Here is a 17,598-nt window from a genome sequence, read left to right as displayed (position 1 = left end):
GTTTAGGACAGGGACTCTTCCATTACATGCATGGAAAAACAGTTGGGCAAATATTACTATATCTCCTTTGTGCCCACCTGTCATTCTGCTCTAGAGAGCATAGAACATTTTATTTTTTGGTGTCCCATGCCGACTTCTTTCCTTCTCATGCCCCCTTGAAGCTTTACCCATATTCAGGTCAGATACAACAAAATAGCTTGCCTTTGCAATAACTAGATACCTGTTATATGCTTAGTTGCAGAGATCGAAAGTTATATCATAACAAGTGTTGGGGCTAGACTAGCTTTAATATATGTGTCCCTAAATTGATATCTTCATTTGTTAGACTTGCAAAATAGTAACCCGTCTTAAGTCTACCTGACTGCTGAGCCACACTATGTTTTATATCATTGTTTAAAAGAACATGTTTTTAATGTTTTTATGCATTAATATGTATATGAGATTTTTATGCTGTGTATGATCATTCAGCTGCAAGAGCCTTTCTTCACTGCCTAAAACTCGTAAAAGCCTGCTTCATACTAATGACTTCAGAAACACTGTCCAATCTATTGTTCTATTTTTGCTAAGAATATGATAACTCCATTATAGCAGGTACAAATTTTATCATTAATACCCATCAAAGCCAGTCTACATTCTGTGGCTAGGATGATATCTGGAAACACAACGTTTGACCTGTATTAAAATAACTGTCTTGGGTTTCGCTGTAAGCTAGAAAAACGTTTAGGTAAACGTGCATCACATGCAAAGTCATTCACAATCAACACGTGCAAACTGCTCGAAGAAATTAATAAACTGCGTCTGGCATCCAAATATTTCAACTTCTGCAAGGCTGCCACATCGTTCTTCTCTGGTGCAGCTGCCGCCATCTGCAACTCACTACCAGTTGATCAGTATTGCTGTGAAGCCCTCCTCCAATTTCACAACGGAGTAAAAAAAATGTTTTGATTCACTTCTGCCTCTCTCTCCTTTAACACTCATTATCATTGCCTGACTCCACTGACCTATCTTCCAACCCTTCATTTCAGCTTCTGTTCACATCCTACTCCACTTCTACACTTGCTCTTAGCGTGAACCCTTAGCTCCTTTCGACTTGAAGTCTCTCACCCAAAGTTCTTCTTTAGTTGTCCTCATTATTATCTTAAACCCGCACCCTTAGAGTACTTGCTTATGCCTAAACTCCTAAACCTGCTGCTTCATTCTGATATCTCCACTCTTACTCCCAATAACATTTAGATTGCTACATACTTTTTTTCTCTTGCCTGTGTACATCATATTGAGACTGGTAAGAACCTTTTGCCATTAACTTTTTTACTTACGACCTCTGTTCGTTACTTGTTTAAGTGCTTGGGGTTAACTGAATATCATATTTTGTTCGTTTACCCCCGCCCTGACACCTACTCAATTAAGTTGTGCTTTATAAATCAATAAATAAATCAATATAAATAGGAGGATGGTGCGATCATTCAGTGGCACTCACAAGCCTTTCCCCTTCTACAGCATCACAAATTGATCCCTTCTGGAAAGGGGATTTGTGACTAGAGAGCTCTTGATCTGTCAGCACAATAATTTTGTACACCCAGACATGTCATTTCAAAGTGAATTCCTTTTCCCGAAGAGTAAAAATTACACATTCCACAGCCTGCTTCATGCAAGTACTCATATAGATTATAACTGACCCTAAATAGGTGAGTTCTGCCCACACAAACATATAGTGATGCCTCTGAACTCTGTAGCAGGTGCCAATCAAAAGTTATATTTGACCATATTTTGTTTTAGCAATGAGGAGCAGACTATAGAAAGCTACAGACACATAAAGGTACCGGGAAATATCCCAGTTTCTGACGGGTTTAAGAGGAATCCTAATCGGAGTATATCTTCCCTTCAAAATACATTGATCACAAAAAATACTCCAATTGACCAACCAGTGGTCAGAGTTGCTAGTGTACTAGCTGTGCCCAAGAGCAGGGACAAAGGAGGAGAAAAAATGAGGGGGGCCTCTCTAGTGAGAGGTTGTGCTAAACACAACCCTGTGTATGGGAAAGAACACTTTTTGTTTTAATTACCCTCACACACCCTGGTGGTGTCATGCTTCATCATCGGGTCACCCCAACCCCAAAAAGTCGGGGTGGGCTCAACCACAGTGTTGGGAGCTCTTTCGATAGATAAAGGCCAGGGGTGTTAAAGATTAAAATACCTCAGTCAGACCTGCGGTTTCCCTTTATTCTTGGGTCTGTCTGGGTCAATAAAAATCTAAAAGACGGGTCTTGTTGGAGTATTATGGTCCTAAGACCCTAGTGCCGACATGTTTCAGTCCTGTATGGCCATAAAGGTCCTGGACTTTCTTCAGGACAAAAGGAGTACCCCCTATGTGAGGAGTAATATAGGATGGGAGGTCCCTATCCTCTCCGTGATACATGGGCAGAGTAGCTACTCCTCGCGGTGTGTGAAATGTTAGTGTGTCTGTTTTCTGCCAACCTCCATCCAAATCGGGGGGGCTGCGCGTTACACACAGGACCGGAGAGATAATGTGGGTGGTCTTCAATTTCAATCCTCAGCCAGCATCTCAACCTATTTCGGTTTGGTTCCGGTCCTCGGTAATGCGCAGCCCCCCCATTAAATATCTTCAGCTCGAAAGCTGGGCCCATTCACACTTACAAACTAATCGTAAGAGTTTAATAGGATGTGGCAACTTCCTGGAACATCAGCTTGTGACTAAGTCGCTGAGGAATTGTGAGGAGGCTCCCTACAAGACTGCGATGCATAATGGCAGAACTCATGCAAGATCTTATATGAGGTAGTGAAACCGGCATGGCTAAAAAGGAACCACCTGTTTACCATCCACAGGGCCTATTTCTCTCCACAAAAACGTTCTAAAATCACTAAAGGCCCACCGGTCTGCTGCAAGAAATGTGGGCTGGCTTCAGCTTCCGATATCCACATGTTCAAAGAGTGTCCTGCTCTTGCTTCCTTTTGGGATACCATTGGAAGTTTTATGGCAAGTACCCTGGGGCGTCCCATCAACATTGACTTACCCTTGATCATTTTTGGCTTGACAAATAGTGTTATGGGCTATGCCAGATCACTGCTTTTTTATGCTATCCTTCTAGCTAGGAGGCAAATCTGTAAAAGATGGACAGAGTCTACTCCCCCCTCCTTTCTAGATTGGCAGACTTCAGTCTTGGCGGTCTCTAAGCTAGATCTTATGAGATCAGGCAGTAAGAAGAAGAAAGCATTTTGGAACCTGGTGCGACTCAGATGGGGCTCAGAGTTGATTGATTGAGGTTTTTTTTTCCTGAGTCCTATGATTATACTACCTTTACACTCTTATCCAGTAAGGGATTCAAACGATGTTAAAGTCTCCAGCCAGGACTATTGGTTCCGGAAAGTCAAGCAAATGGGAGAAGATAGTCTCGAGACTGGAGGGATCATCTTGGTTGGGTCCGTAGTAGCCAACCAAGGTAAACAAAGTCCCCAATATTATAACTCTAACGATGGCCCATCTGCCACCTGGGTCGACTAACTAGGAATTGTAGACACCAGCACCAGCACCCAGACCAACACAATTCCAAAACCCTAACTCTTAAAGTTGAGATTGGTAAGATCAAGAAAGGGAGAATGAGGATTTTTTTTTTAACCCTCTGGCCCCAAGCCCTTTGCCCCTCCCATCCTGCCCCCCACCCTTGGAGAACCCTTACCCCAATTATCTGGACGAATGGAGTCCAGACAGTTGCAACTCGAAAGTGCCCACCTGCCCTGCCTCCTCCCATAGAGTGAGAAAAGTGCCAAAAGAGCAAAGAAATAAAACTGAGGAAAAAACCTATCCGACCCTGCAAAATAATCAAGGACCGATTAGAAACAGGAAGGAAGGAGACATACTATCTTGCACTTGTTTTCCCCTTCTTTTTTTTTTTTTAATGTTGGTAATTTATTAACTTATTATTCATTTTTATCTTTCCTTAAGATCCTTAATTTATGTTGTCATGCACTACATGTTCTGCCGTATTATCACCTAACATTCTAACTTTACCCGCCACTAAAGATGAATATAGAGCTCCAACCAGTCCATAATCCAGACCCCAATCCCGGTCGAGAACCCTCTCTTATGGAGTCCCTTTACTGATGCTACTAAGCAACTCATCCATATCCTGAGCTGGTGAACGATGAGCAACAAGGGGAAACTACTGATGGAGCGGGTAGTACACAATTTTGTATACCCCACTATTCTGCATGTTTATACTAATTAGAATAACCTATTAATTATAATATTATTAATGTGTTTGTGTGAAATCTAATCAGCAATTACTAATGTATGAAATACACGTGGGATTTGCATTTTTGCATGGCTAAATAATTGTTATTATTAACATATGTACGCATATTAACGTTAGAAAAATAGAATATTGCATGATATATGTTGCTTTTGTGACGTTATCGTATGTTGCACCAGATGACATCAATGGGTGAGTATGACCGCTTTAAATGTCGCAATGTTCTAGATAATTACAAGCACATAGGGGAATTAGTGAGGGTTTAAAAATGTATTTGTTATTTCTACATTTTAATTACTTTTTGTGTTTGTTTCGCTTAAGTTGTCCTTTGGGCCTAAAATCAAGATGGCCGCCTGACTGACTCGGCGCGATGGCCACCATTCCACGAAGTTTCGGGTGAAGTGCGCTTGCGCCAACCACACGTACCAGTGGCCTCGACATGACCCCAGACTCGATGTGCCCAAGCAAGGTCACGACGGGATGCCTGGCAAGCGTTTTGACAATAGACTTTTATATAAACCGGATGTATCATGCCTGACGATATGACATCATATACTGTGTTAAACCTCACCGGACAACCCCAACTGACCAATGGGATGAGCCCAAATTCTCTAAATTGTATCTTTTAGACCTTATTTCTATTATATAAATGATGGTAGAATAGAGAGGGCTGCTGCTTCCTTATATTTTCTTTTGCTGACGGAGACGACGGTGACGCTACGCGACGGCTGCGTTCCTGAATCTTTGAAAGACTGAATTGCTGCCCAATTTCTTGATGAACTAAAGACTTCCGAAATCTATGGGCACTGATCGATACTTGCACGTCTCTGATCTCTGACCTGATCTTTGGGACTGTAGCGTGCAGACGACTAAATTAGATGAATTATAGGACGACCGATAGCCAGAATAGGTAAATATGGTGTTTTGTGATTTGCGTAATGATTAATAAATTTACTAGATGGAACTAAATTCTTACATTATTTAGATAAACAAAATATTGATTAACAAGCAAATGTGTTTCGGTCATTTATTAAGAAAGGATAGATCAGGATTTTATGTGTGTTTAGCCGGAGTAAATTACCTTACCAATCCAACTAAATGATTCATCGATTACGTGGGAGGAGTTTCTTAAAGGTTTCAGGTTTATGATGTGTAGATATAACGTTTAATGTACAGATGTGTAAATAATTTCTTCCTATAGGTTATAAGGTATTCCTTTCATGTCAGCGCTTGGAACATTTATCTCTCCTGTAAGTGCAGGCCAGTAAGAAGAGAAGTGTGAATGTTGGTGATATGGGCCCAACCACTGATTGAAAGAGTGAATGTGTTAATGTGATATTTGGCCTGTGACGAAGGGAGGATATTAGGTACTGGGTTTTGACTAGATTCCCGATACCCAGGTTTCCGCGCTCCATCAGTTTTTCTGGTAGCAGAGTTATGTTTTATTATTGTTTTGGTTTGGTGATTATTGCCTGTAAATAGCTTATTGATTATTGATTGTGGGAAAATATTGGTTTATGTATTAACACTCTATGTTGAGTCGCGTTGAGTTCTATGTTGTTTGACGGCTTCTGGGATGTAGGAAGTCGGAAGTTTGTAACGGTTCCGTAGTAGAGCAGAGGTAAGCGCTGCTCTCGGGAAAGACGGAATTGTTGTTGCCCTGTAGGTACACAGGGGAAACGTGTGACGAGTGAAGTTGCACAACGCATTGTCTGGGTTCGGTTAGGTGACATCGTCGTGTGTTGCCATTAGAAATATTTCCTGTATGAAAGAAGTGTATGGTAGCGAAGGTCACCTGTGAAATTTTGGTCTTAGGTACCAGGAGTCCAGAAGGAGCTCTGATAACACTTATCACTGGAAAGGTAATAGGTGTTCCCTAAGCTTGCTAGAAGGATAAAGTGGAGGGAAGTGCTACTTTATTAACATGTGTCATAATTCTGTAGTAGGACAGACTGTTCGCTGTTCTCGGGAAAGACAGAATTCTGTGTGAATGAACTACATTTTCCCGTGTGAAAGTGCGTGAATGGAAAGGCATTCGGGTTAATTGTGAAACTCTGGTCTTATTTCTCAGGAGCAGTGGGTCTCCAACTAGGTGTCTTAATTCTGGAGAAATGGTTAGCTGATGCTTGTTGGAAGGGTGAAGTAGAGGGATGTGCTACTTTATCAACGGAAGTAACGATTCCGTAGTAGGGCAGAGGTAAGCACTGCTTTTGGGAAAGACGGAATTCTTGTGAGAAAGGTCATTAACTATTCTTTGATTAGCGAAGCGGACAATGGTGGCGTTATTATGTCGTTACTATCAGATTTGTAAATTGGAAGAACGTAAAAAGTTTACCGAGAGAATTTTGTAAAGGAGGGGTCGACAGGAGCAGGAGCTGCAGCAGCAGTTGCTGACGTCAGAAAGACCGCGCTGGGATTGGCCAGTCAGCCAGACATGTAGACGCTCCTGATTGGTGCGTTAGTGTAGGCCGCTCTAGGAGTGGAGAATTACAGGGTGACGTAGACTCTCCGGATTGGTGCGTTAGTGTGAATCGCGCTGGGATTGGAAAATTGTAGAAGTGACGTAGACGCTCCGGATTGGTGCGTTAGTGTGAGTCGCGCTACGATTGGTTAAAATAACAGAACAGTCGTAAGGAAAAGACTAGCGATACACGAAAGACAAAAATGATGTATTACGATCCAGCTGAAAAGGAGAAAAAGTCCTGGTTTGGGAAAATCAAGAAATGGTTTAAAAAGGACAAACCGATTGTGACTAGGGAAGGACAGTTGCTTCCCTCACCGAAAACCCCCGCATCCTTCATGGTTGTGAAATACGGATATCATACTTGTATTTGGATAGACAATTGGGTAAAATACACTAGGAAGGACGGAGTTTTAGCATTTCCAGAGCATGGTTCGTTTAGTCTAGCGGTTTTGAGAAATTTGAGGGTGGAAATTATGAATCTAGAACCAAGACCCAGACCAACACAATTTGAAGCATTGACAGAATAGGAAGATGAGATGCATGACAGAGAAAGACAGAGAAGTGGCGGAAGGTATAGATACATGTTTGGTAGATACGGACATGACACTCATGATGAAAGAATGAGAAGGTGGCAGAATGCAAGTATGACTGTTGGATTGTTTCCTGTAAGAAACGTTGAAGAAATTGGAGGGAAGAAATGTACGGAAAAGAGACGTAATATAGAATCAAGAGGATATGGAGTGAATGAATCGGAGGATGATGTTCTTGATGACATGTTTTATAAAAATCCACCTCTGTATCAACCAGAATCTGAAATGTTGACACCAAGTGCCCAAGTGCCCCAATGAGAGAGACTTTGCGAATCATTAAGACAGAACCAGTACCTCAAGAATTGGGAAAAAATAATTCCATGAGAGAGATAGAGAGAAAATCAGATGATAAAACGAGTGGTGAAAATTCGGTAGAATTAGCAAAAACAACTTTAGAATTAACTGAAAAGATAAGAGAATTGACCAAAAATGTAGAAGCTGTAACTGTTCCAGTTACTATAGGCCCTGTGATGCCTATTTTTGATAAACAGAAAGATAGTGACCATTGTTTAACAGTTCCTTATAACAGTAATAAACAGATTGAGAAGCCAAAGCAGAGCCTAAATGAAAATCCATGGAAACAGACAAATGTTTCGAATAATCCATTTGTAGGTCCAAATGTAGCAGAAAGACATACAATGACAATAGAATCAGTATCAGAGACACAAAGGGACTCAGAATGAAGTAATGTAGAGAAACCAGTAGGACCATCTTCAGAAGAATTGAGTGAATGGTTGAGAAGCTTGCAGAGAAAAGACAAAGAATCCCAATCAATAGATGTGGCCAAACTACGAATGGTACTGAAAGAATTAATAGTAGGAACTAGCCCTACAGAAAAGTTAAAAACTTACCAGGATGAGGAGTTATTGTTTTTGTGCAAAAGTGTAACATGGAGAGCAAAACATCTGCATGAAAGATTAGAAGAAGTAGCAAATGAAATGGGTATAGATATTGAAAAGGTAAAGGCCCTACAGAAACCATATCAAATAGATTTTACTGAAAAAGATATTGAAAATTTGAATACCACAGGGCGAATAAGTCAGATTAAGGAAATAATAATTTTGCTGAGAAAATGGGGAGAGGTGGATAAATGGAGAAGCAGATGGTATCGAAAACAAGATGGTGCCTCAGATATAACTTTTGCAGCTTTCCCTGTTAAAGGAAAAGGTAGTAACAGAATGCCCCATGAGAGAAATTCCAGGAGGAGGATATGTACATGTTCCATGGACTAGACAAGATATTTTGTCATTTACAAATGATTTCCCTCGACTACGCGAAAGGCCTGTTGAGTAGTACAGGCAATTGGACAGATTTGTGAAGTTATCTAAAGTATTATGGATTGATCTGAATAGCCTATTTGACATAATAGTACCAGCAGATGTATGGACAGAGTGCAAGCTAATGATAAATAGGCCCACACAAGAATACCCTAGGGATCCAAAGACAGGAGCCCCTGATCCAGAGGTTATGAAGAAATATGAACAGGTTATTGCCTTTTTGAAAAATAAAGTACCTCCTAAAGAAACTGTTTGAGTAAAAATTGACAGAACTCACCAGGAAAGTAAGGAGTCGGTACATGCCTATTATGAAAGATTAATTTTGGCCTTTAAACAGTTTAGCGGTGATGAAAATTTGAGTGAAAAAGATTTTGTAAACAGATTTGTATATGGTTTACGTCCAGAAATTATTGAAATGATTAAGCAACATATTGTAGATTGGCAAAATAAGAAAATAGATGAAGTATTGAGACACGCAAAATATTTCAGTGATGAGATTGAAGCAAAACAGCGTAAATTAAAAGAGAAGGCTATGTGGGCACAAGTAAAAGTGGCAGAAAGACAGGAAGCCCAGTTAGCAGAACAAGCGAATAATACAGGCCCCAGAAAATTCACTCCTGGGAAGGGTAAGGGATATTTTAACATAGAAGATGCCAAAAAGAAATTCCAATGTCATAATTGCGGTAGGGTAGGGCATTGGAAATCCGAGTGTAAATTTCCCCCAAGTACTAATAATGAAAATGCATAATTGAATCCACAGGTGCAGAATCAGGTGAGTGGTCAACCGCAGCGACAGCAGCAGGTTGTTTCCCAGCAGAATCATATGCCAAAACCGCCTTTTCCACAGAGCAAAAATTCACAGAAATACAGTAATGAGACAGGATTCTACAACGAAGAACAGGTAACTAAGCTGCCGCGGGCTAGCGCTGTTTCGCAGTATTGGCTACAACGCGATGCGAGCGATTCAGAGGAAGGTTATTGACGGTGCCGTAGGGAGGAAGAAGAATGCGTACTTGGCGCAACTCTAGAAGTAGACCAGACAGGCCCATTTGTGGATGGGAAAATAAATGATGAAAACATTACTTTCTTAGTCGATACTGGTGCTACTCGATCAACTGTTAGGTCAGCTGATGTTAAGAATCTTCCTCTCTCGGATGAAACAATCCAAGTAGTTGGTGTATCCAACAGACAGATTAAGACTCATTTTACAGAACCAGTGAAAGTTAACTTAGGGAAATTCTCTGAAATGCACTGCTTTGTCGTGTGCGACACAAGTCCTGTAAATTTATTAGGTAGGAATCTGCTGTGCAAAATGACTTGCACCATTTTCTGTACCCCGGATGGTATAGCATTTGAGACCCCTGATGAAGATGTGCTGTATGAGATGACTATGGCAAACAGAGAAACTGAGATTACTGAAGCCTATGCTGTGTTTAACCCTGATGAATTACCAAAAGAATTAAAACAGACCGTAAAAGCAGAAGTCTGGGATTTCACAGGAGAAGATGTGGGACTAATGAGAAATGTGGACCCAGTAAAAATAACAGTGAAGGAAGGAATAAGCTATCCAAATATCCCTCAATATAAATTGACACCTGAAATAGTTGAAGGAGTTACTCCAATAATTGAAACAATGATAAAACAAGGCATTTTGAGAGAAATAATGAGTAGTCCATGTAATTCCCCGATCATGGGACTGAAAAAGCCTAATGGAAAGTTCAGAATAGTGCAAGTTTTGAGAAAGATAAACAAAATTGTTGTATCGTGTTGTCCTATTGTACCAAATCCATCTGCAGAATGGTATACTGTAATTGACTTATGCCATGCTTTCTTTTCCATTCCATTGCACCATGACAGCCATCAAATTTTTGCGTTTCGTTTTGGCGAGCGTATTTTGGCTTTTTGCCGAATTCCACAGGGGTATACAGAAAGCCCCTCGATATTTAATCAGATATTGAAGAAATCCTTAGAAAGTTTAGAAATGCCCAAGAATTCAGTGTTAGTGCAATATATCGACGACCTTCTTGTGGCGTCGAAGACACGCGTAGCTTGTGAAATAGACATTATAGCCTTGCTGAATCATCTACCAGATGGAGGACTTAAAGTATCACCATCAAAATTGCAATTTTACAAAAAAGAAGTACATTATTTAGGCCATACTATCGACAAGGGGCTGAAAAAAATAACAATAGACAGAATCAGGATCAAAAAAGGAATGAGACCCCCCATGAGAGGTGAGAATGTTTCTTGGAATAGTTGGATATTGTCGCCAGTGGATTAGCAATTTATCCCTAATTGCAAAGCCTTTGGTACGCTTGACAAGAAATGATGTGAGAGATCCCATTGATTTGAACAAAGAAGAACTGGCAGATTTTAAGCGATTGAGAGATGGGTTGTGTGAAGCACCTGCATTAGGTATGCCTGATTATGAAAAGGAATTTGAGTTGTATTGCAGTGAGAGAAATGGATGTGCACTTTCTGTTCTAATACAGAAGCATGGAAAACTGAGGAGACCAATTGCATACTTTTCATCAATGCTAGACCCTGTAGCTGTAGCCTTACCTGGGTGCTTGAAAGCAGTGGCTGCTACTTGTCGAAGTTTGGAACAGAGTGAAGGAATTGTGATGGGATATCCTGTGAAAGTGTTTGTACCTCATGATGTGGCAATCCTTTTAACAAGGAGTCGCACTCAGTACATGACACATAGTCGGCTGACTAAGTATGAGAAAGTCAAATTAGGTGCAACAAATGTAAGCCTTGAGAGATGTTTGAATGTGAATCCGTCAACGTTGCTGCCTGATGCTGAGAATGTGGAAATGGGGATGAAGCAGATCATGATTGTCTGGATGTACTCGACTTTTGTACCAAACCCCGTCCGGACATAAAAGATATACCATTGCCAGAAAGTGATTTGTGATGTTTGTAGATGGTTCTTGCCTAAGAACAGATGATGGAATGTTGAGTGCAGCATATGCAGTATGCACAGTTGCAGCATTAATGGAAGCATCCTACCTGAAAGGGGTAAAATCAGCCCAAGTAGCTGAACTTTTTGCTTTAACTAGAGCATGCAAGATTGGGAAGAGTGTGGGAGTGACTGTGATAACTGACAGCCAGTACGGATTTGGGGCCTCATGTAGGTAGCTAAATACCGGTCGGTAACGGCCGAAATTCGGTAAATATCCCGTTACCGACCGGTATTTAGGCATTTGAGATGTAGGAGTCCAAAAAGAAGGATTCGGTAAACATGAATCGGTAAATACCGATTCATCTTTACCGAATTCTAAATTACCGATTCTAAATTACCGAATTCATATTTACCGATTCGGTAAATATGAAATGGTAAAATGACACAAGAGATGTAGGTAAAGTGGAAATTACCGAATTCCATGAAATTCGGTATTTAAGAGTCGGTAATTAACACTGAGTGAAAGCAGGTGGTAATCAGCCACAGTGCATAAATGCAATCCCAAAATGCAACAGCGTGAACACCATGGCCGCTCTGTATGTGATTGCAAGGCGCCTACATCTACAGGCAGCAGGTCTGAGGATTTGGAGACGGGAGGAACGCATTTACAGACAGCGCATCACACTCTTTCAACTGACTGAGGCTGAGATACATGAAAGGTACAGGCTACACCCCCAAACCATCATGGACCTGATAAGGGACCTGCACCCACTCCTGGACCATCCAACAACAAGGGCGCATGCCATACCACCACATGTGCAGGTGCTCTGTAGCCTACATCTACTTGCATCTGGCAGTTACCAGGGGGTGATAGCTGCGGTAGGCGGGGTATCCCAGAGTAACCTGTCCCGTTTCTTCAGGAAGTTCCTGGATGCCATGATGCAGAGAATGCAACACTACATCAGCTTCCCAAACACACAGGCTGAACTGCAGAAAACAAAGACCGACTTCTACCAGATGGCACAGTTCCCGCATGTCATAGGCTGTATTGATGGCACACACATTCCAATCTGCCCACCAGCAGCCACTGAGCACATCTACAGGAACAGAAAGTCCACCCACTCCATAAATGTGCAGGTAATCTGCGATGCTGCCAACATAATCACCGATATCGTAGCTAAGTTCCCTGGGAGCAACCACGACTCATTCATCTTCCAGAACAGTGGGATCTACACACGACTGGTTGCCGGCGACTTTGGAGAAGGATACCTGCTAGGTAAATAACTGTGACACTCCCTACTACTAATCGCAAATGAATGTGTATTGAGGCATGTGACTAATGGTACTCTCTTACTCACCTAGGCGACAGTGCATATGCCGTGCGGTCATTCATCCTCACTCCCTACCTACACCCATCAACCCTGAGTGAGAGACGATATAATGTGGCACACAAATCAACACACAACGGGGTGGAGCGCATGTTTGGACTATTGAAAAGCAGGTTCCGGTGCCTCCACAAAAGTGGAGGCGCACGCCAGTACACACCCATCATCTGCTGCAAGATCATTGCCACTTGTGCAATGCTGCACAACCTTGCCACGAAGAGAGGTACAGAGGTGGAAATAACAGATTTTGAGGACAATGAGGATGAGTCTGCACAGCCAGAGGCCAACGCAGCAGAAGTGGCAACAGCAACAGATGGGAGAGAGAGACGGGCAGAGATCACATGCAACTATCTCTAAGTAAGTAAGGGGACACAGCCAGTAGTTGGATGCCATGACGTAGTTTAATCATGCGGCACTACGCCACAACACAAAGGAAAAACTGTCCTATCAATTTTGTGCAATCAATAGTTGTAAGTCAAGGGTTACTTCACCCAATTGTCTCCTGCAATTGTGTGCAGCATCAGTGTCTGCGCCCACGCACTACAGTGCAGGATGTCAGTGATTGGCTGTCCTCACTGGCTGTGGGACCAGTGGCAGCCCCATGCCGTCTGCTGCTCCTCCGTGTGTCTGGGACAGGGGGGGTAATACTGCTCCTACTGGTGGTTTCTTCGCTGTCCCCAGCATCCACAGCACCAGTTGTGGCAGACTGGCTTGTGAGCAGCACCTCAAGTGCACTGGTGACCCTCACCATCCCCCTTGACACGTCATTGCTGCAGTGCGCAAGCCCCTCCTGCATTGCCACGGAGCGCCTGCAGAGCAGCGAAGTGGCAGTTGCCAGCCGGTTCACTGCCCTTGTGTGATGATCTTTTTTCTGCCGTTCCCGGCGCCGTGCTGCTCTGTCCTCATCAATCTTTGTGCACAGCAGCATGACGGACTGGGACATGTCCCGCATGCCCGCAGCCATCTCCCTCATGCCCTCAGCCATTGCGCTTATGCCCCTGTCAATGTTCCCCATTTTGTCGTTAAGGCCCTTCATTTGGCGCTGTACTGACAAGATTGCCTTGCCTTGTAGGCGCTGTATCTTGACCATGGTGGCCTCCAGCCCTGAGAAAACTCCATGGCTCTCACCCTGTGGAGGTGGACTTTGCACCCAAGCCCTGCGGCGACGTCTGCCACCTGTGTGTGCTCACGCAGAGGCGGAGGGCACACTGGCATGGCTACCATCCAGTGGGACAGTGGATGTTTCCGCCCCCTCGAGTCTTCAGATGAGGACTCCGAGACATTTAACCTGGAAGCAGCACGCCTCCTCGACCTGAGCAATGCAGGTGGTGTTGCTGCCGGTGACTCCAGCAGGAGTGGCGATGCTGGCTGGGTTGGCGATGCTGGCTGTGGTGGTGAGGCTGGCTGTGGTGGTGAGGCTGGCTGTGGTGGTGAGGCTGGCTGTGGTGCTGATCTCTGCCCAGAACTTGTGGTGGCCTTATCTGAGCTGTCCTTCCGGGGTGCCCTCTCTCCCTTCTCATGTGCAGTCCTGCGCAAAGTATCATCTGTGGGCAGAAATGCAACATCAGCTCAGTGTACCTGAAGCCCTGCATTGCTAGCATCACAATACATTTCTAAAACACTCTCTCATTGTCCTCTGCCTGCTTTTCGCTTATGTCTGTAACATGCCTTGTTGTTCTGTGCTATTCTTCTCATGTTTGGGGTTTCAGAGACTAGATCTCCCATAATGCATTGCTAGTATGCACTAACACCTGTACTGGAGTGAGATTCTCATTGCCCAATTGGGGAGTTGGGATAGGGGTAGGGGGGGCCACATTGCTGTGCATGCGTCTTACCTTGTTTGGTGGCGGCTCTGGCAGAGCTGTTTGCATCCCCAATCCCCACGACACTCTTGGGCTCAGTTGTTGACTCCACGAGCTCCTCAAGCTCTGTCAGGGCAGGTGCCCTGTTCCTTCCCCCTCCTGTACGGCTGGCCTCTTTCTTGAGTTCCCCCATCTTCCTCTTCGTGACGATACGGATGTCGTACCACCGCTTCTTCAGCACGTCTATGTCCCGGGGGGGTCACTCCTATTGCATTCACCTGCGCCTGGATTCCCAGCCAGATTTTCCTTTTCTCGGACTCAGCCACTTGCAGGGACTGCTTTCTGAACAGCTTCTGGTGCTGCTTTACCACCTCCTCCACAAGTACGTGCAGTTCCTTTGGGCTGAATTTTTGTTTTCTCCTCCTTTCCCCTCCATCTCTCTCTGTCTCCTGGCTGGACATTGTGTCAGTTTGTTGTTCACAATCAGGCACTGGCTCTGTTGCTCTGCTCTGCACTACCAGCCTCTCCAGAGTCTGATGATTGTGTGCACCTGCCTGGGTGTGGCCACTTCCTGGTTGGGTGGGGTTGGCCTTGAACAGGATTGGCTGATTCCTCAAGTGATGTATATTTGAATTACCGATTCGGTAAAATCCGATTCGGTGTTTACCGATTCGGTAAATACCACTTCGGTATTTACCAAATCGGTAAATACCGCTTCATGATTCCGGCCGGTATTGTGGATTCGGTATTCATTTACCGAATTTTACCGATTCGGTAATTTTTACCGAATGTTTACCTACATACTATTTACCGATTCATGAATACCGATTCGGTAAAATTCGGTATTTATGAATCGGTAAATATTATTTATCTACATATGGCCCTTGGTGTGGTGCATGATTTTGGCCAAATATGGCTGCAGAGAGGGTTTTTGACATCAAGTGGAACTCCCATTAAGAATGCTGAGGTGGTTGGAAAATTGCTTGAGGCGATACAGCTGCCTAGGCAATTTGCCGTTGTGAAGTGTGCTGTCCACAGTCAGTCTGGCGATTACATTGCCATCGGCAACAAGTATGCTAATGATATGGCTCAATATTGTGCACGTAATCAGAATTCAATAAACAGGGCAAAGGAGAAAGAAGTGATTTCTTGCACCTTGATGTTTAATAACACAGTGGGTACCTGGGAAGAAGTAAAGCAGTTGCAGGAAGAAGCAGGAGATGAGGAAATGAAGCAGTGGGTAAAAGCAGGGTGTGCACCAAGAGAGAAAGACCATGTGTGGGTCTATAGGGATGGAAGACCAGTTATGCCTAATAGCATGATGTCTGCCATGGCACGGATGTATCATGGTCAGGGACACATAGGGAGAGATGCCATGATCAGGTCATTTTAGCAGACTTGGTACAATGCAAAATTCAGACTTGTAACAGAAAGTCTTTGTCAGAGATGCCTTATATGTCAGCAGTACAACCCTGGAAGAAAGACAGTGGTGAGTCTAGGAACAATAGGACGAGAAGAAGGACCTTTTACCAGAATGCAAGTAGATTTCATTGAAATGCCTCCTTGTAACAGGTTGAGGTACGTTCTAGTTATGGTCTGTTTGTTTTCTAGATGGGTAGAAGCATTCCCCACGAGAAGAAATTATGGAATCACAGTGGCAAAATTGCTATTGAGGAAATTTATTCCTAGATTTGAGTTCCCAGTAACAATTGAATCAGACCGAGGAAGACATTTCCAAAATGAGATCATAAAATTGATTTGTGAAGCATTGAATGTACAACAAAAACTACATTGTGCCTATCGCCCAGAGGCTTCTGGTGTGGTGGAACAAATGAAAGGTACCATCAAAAACAGGATAGGGAAAATGTGTTTAGCCACGGGTATGAAATGGCCTGATGTCTTGTCTCTAGTACTCATGACTATTAGATCAATTCCAGATAGAACTACAGGGTTGAGCCCCCATGAAATTATCATGGGCAGAGCGATGCGTCATATATTCATACCAGTCAACAAGCTGTTGCCTATAACTGATGACATGGTGTTGGATTACTGTAAAAGCCTGGCTGACGCAATTCATTCTGTGTTTCATCAGGTTGGAGCGGATGCCACCACCATTGAAAAGAAGCAAGCTCATGATCTGAGCCCAGGGGACTGGGTAAGAATCAAAGTACACAGAAGAAGAAACTGTTTGGTTCCGAGGTGGGAAAAACCACGACAAGTGATTTTGTCTACAACGACAGCTGTGAAGTGTGCTGGAATTAGGAACTGGATTCATGTAAGTCACACATTAAGGATTCGAAATCCAGTGGATAGCACAGAAAGAGAATATTTTGATGAAACCGAATATAGTACTGAATCAGATGAGGAAGAGACAAGAACAAAAGAAAACCCTGAAAGGGGGTAATCAGAATCAGATCTAACTTTTGTCCCAAGAAGCATTTCCCTGAGGAGAAGGTTACAGATTTTTGATACCATCTCAGACTCAGAAACTGAACAAGGAACTCTAGGTTCAAGGAAAGAAAAGGACAGTGAAAAGACAATAAAAGAAATTGCTGAGAGAGAAGTTCCAGATGAAAGATTGAGAGAAATTGCACCTGAAATAACAAATCTAGATGGACAGGTGCCAGATACAGAGAGAGAGGGAAAGATTTCTGGGGAAGACCCCCGAGGAGGTGTAGGGAACTCCAACATCCAGTTAGAAGTAGGGACAAGTAGTCAGCAGGAAGATTGCGTGCCGGAGATTCGAGGAGGGACAGAAGTAGGGAAAACGAAAGAAGTGGTGGAAAGAAAAGTTATTGAAAGTAAAAAGAAGGTTGAAACTGAGTCAGAGGAAAGCGAAGATGAAGTACCAGAAGGTATAGTCTTAAGAAAGAAAGCTTTGAGAACTGAAAAGAATGATAAAGGAAG

This window comes from Triturus cristatus, chromosome 11, assembly GCF_964204655.1.
Source record: "Triturus cristatus chromosome 11, aTriCri1.1, whole genome shotgun sequence".
Lineage (NCBI taxonomy): Eukaryota > Metazoa > Chordata > Amphibia > Caudata > Salamandridae > Triturus > Triturus cristatus.
This window is presented reverse-complemented; position numbering follows the sequence as displayed.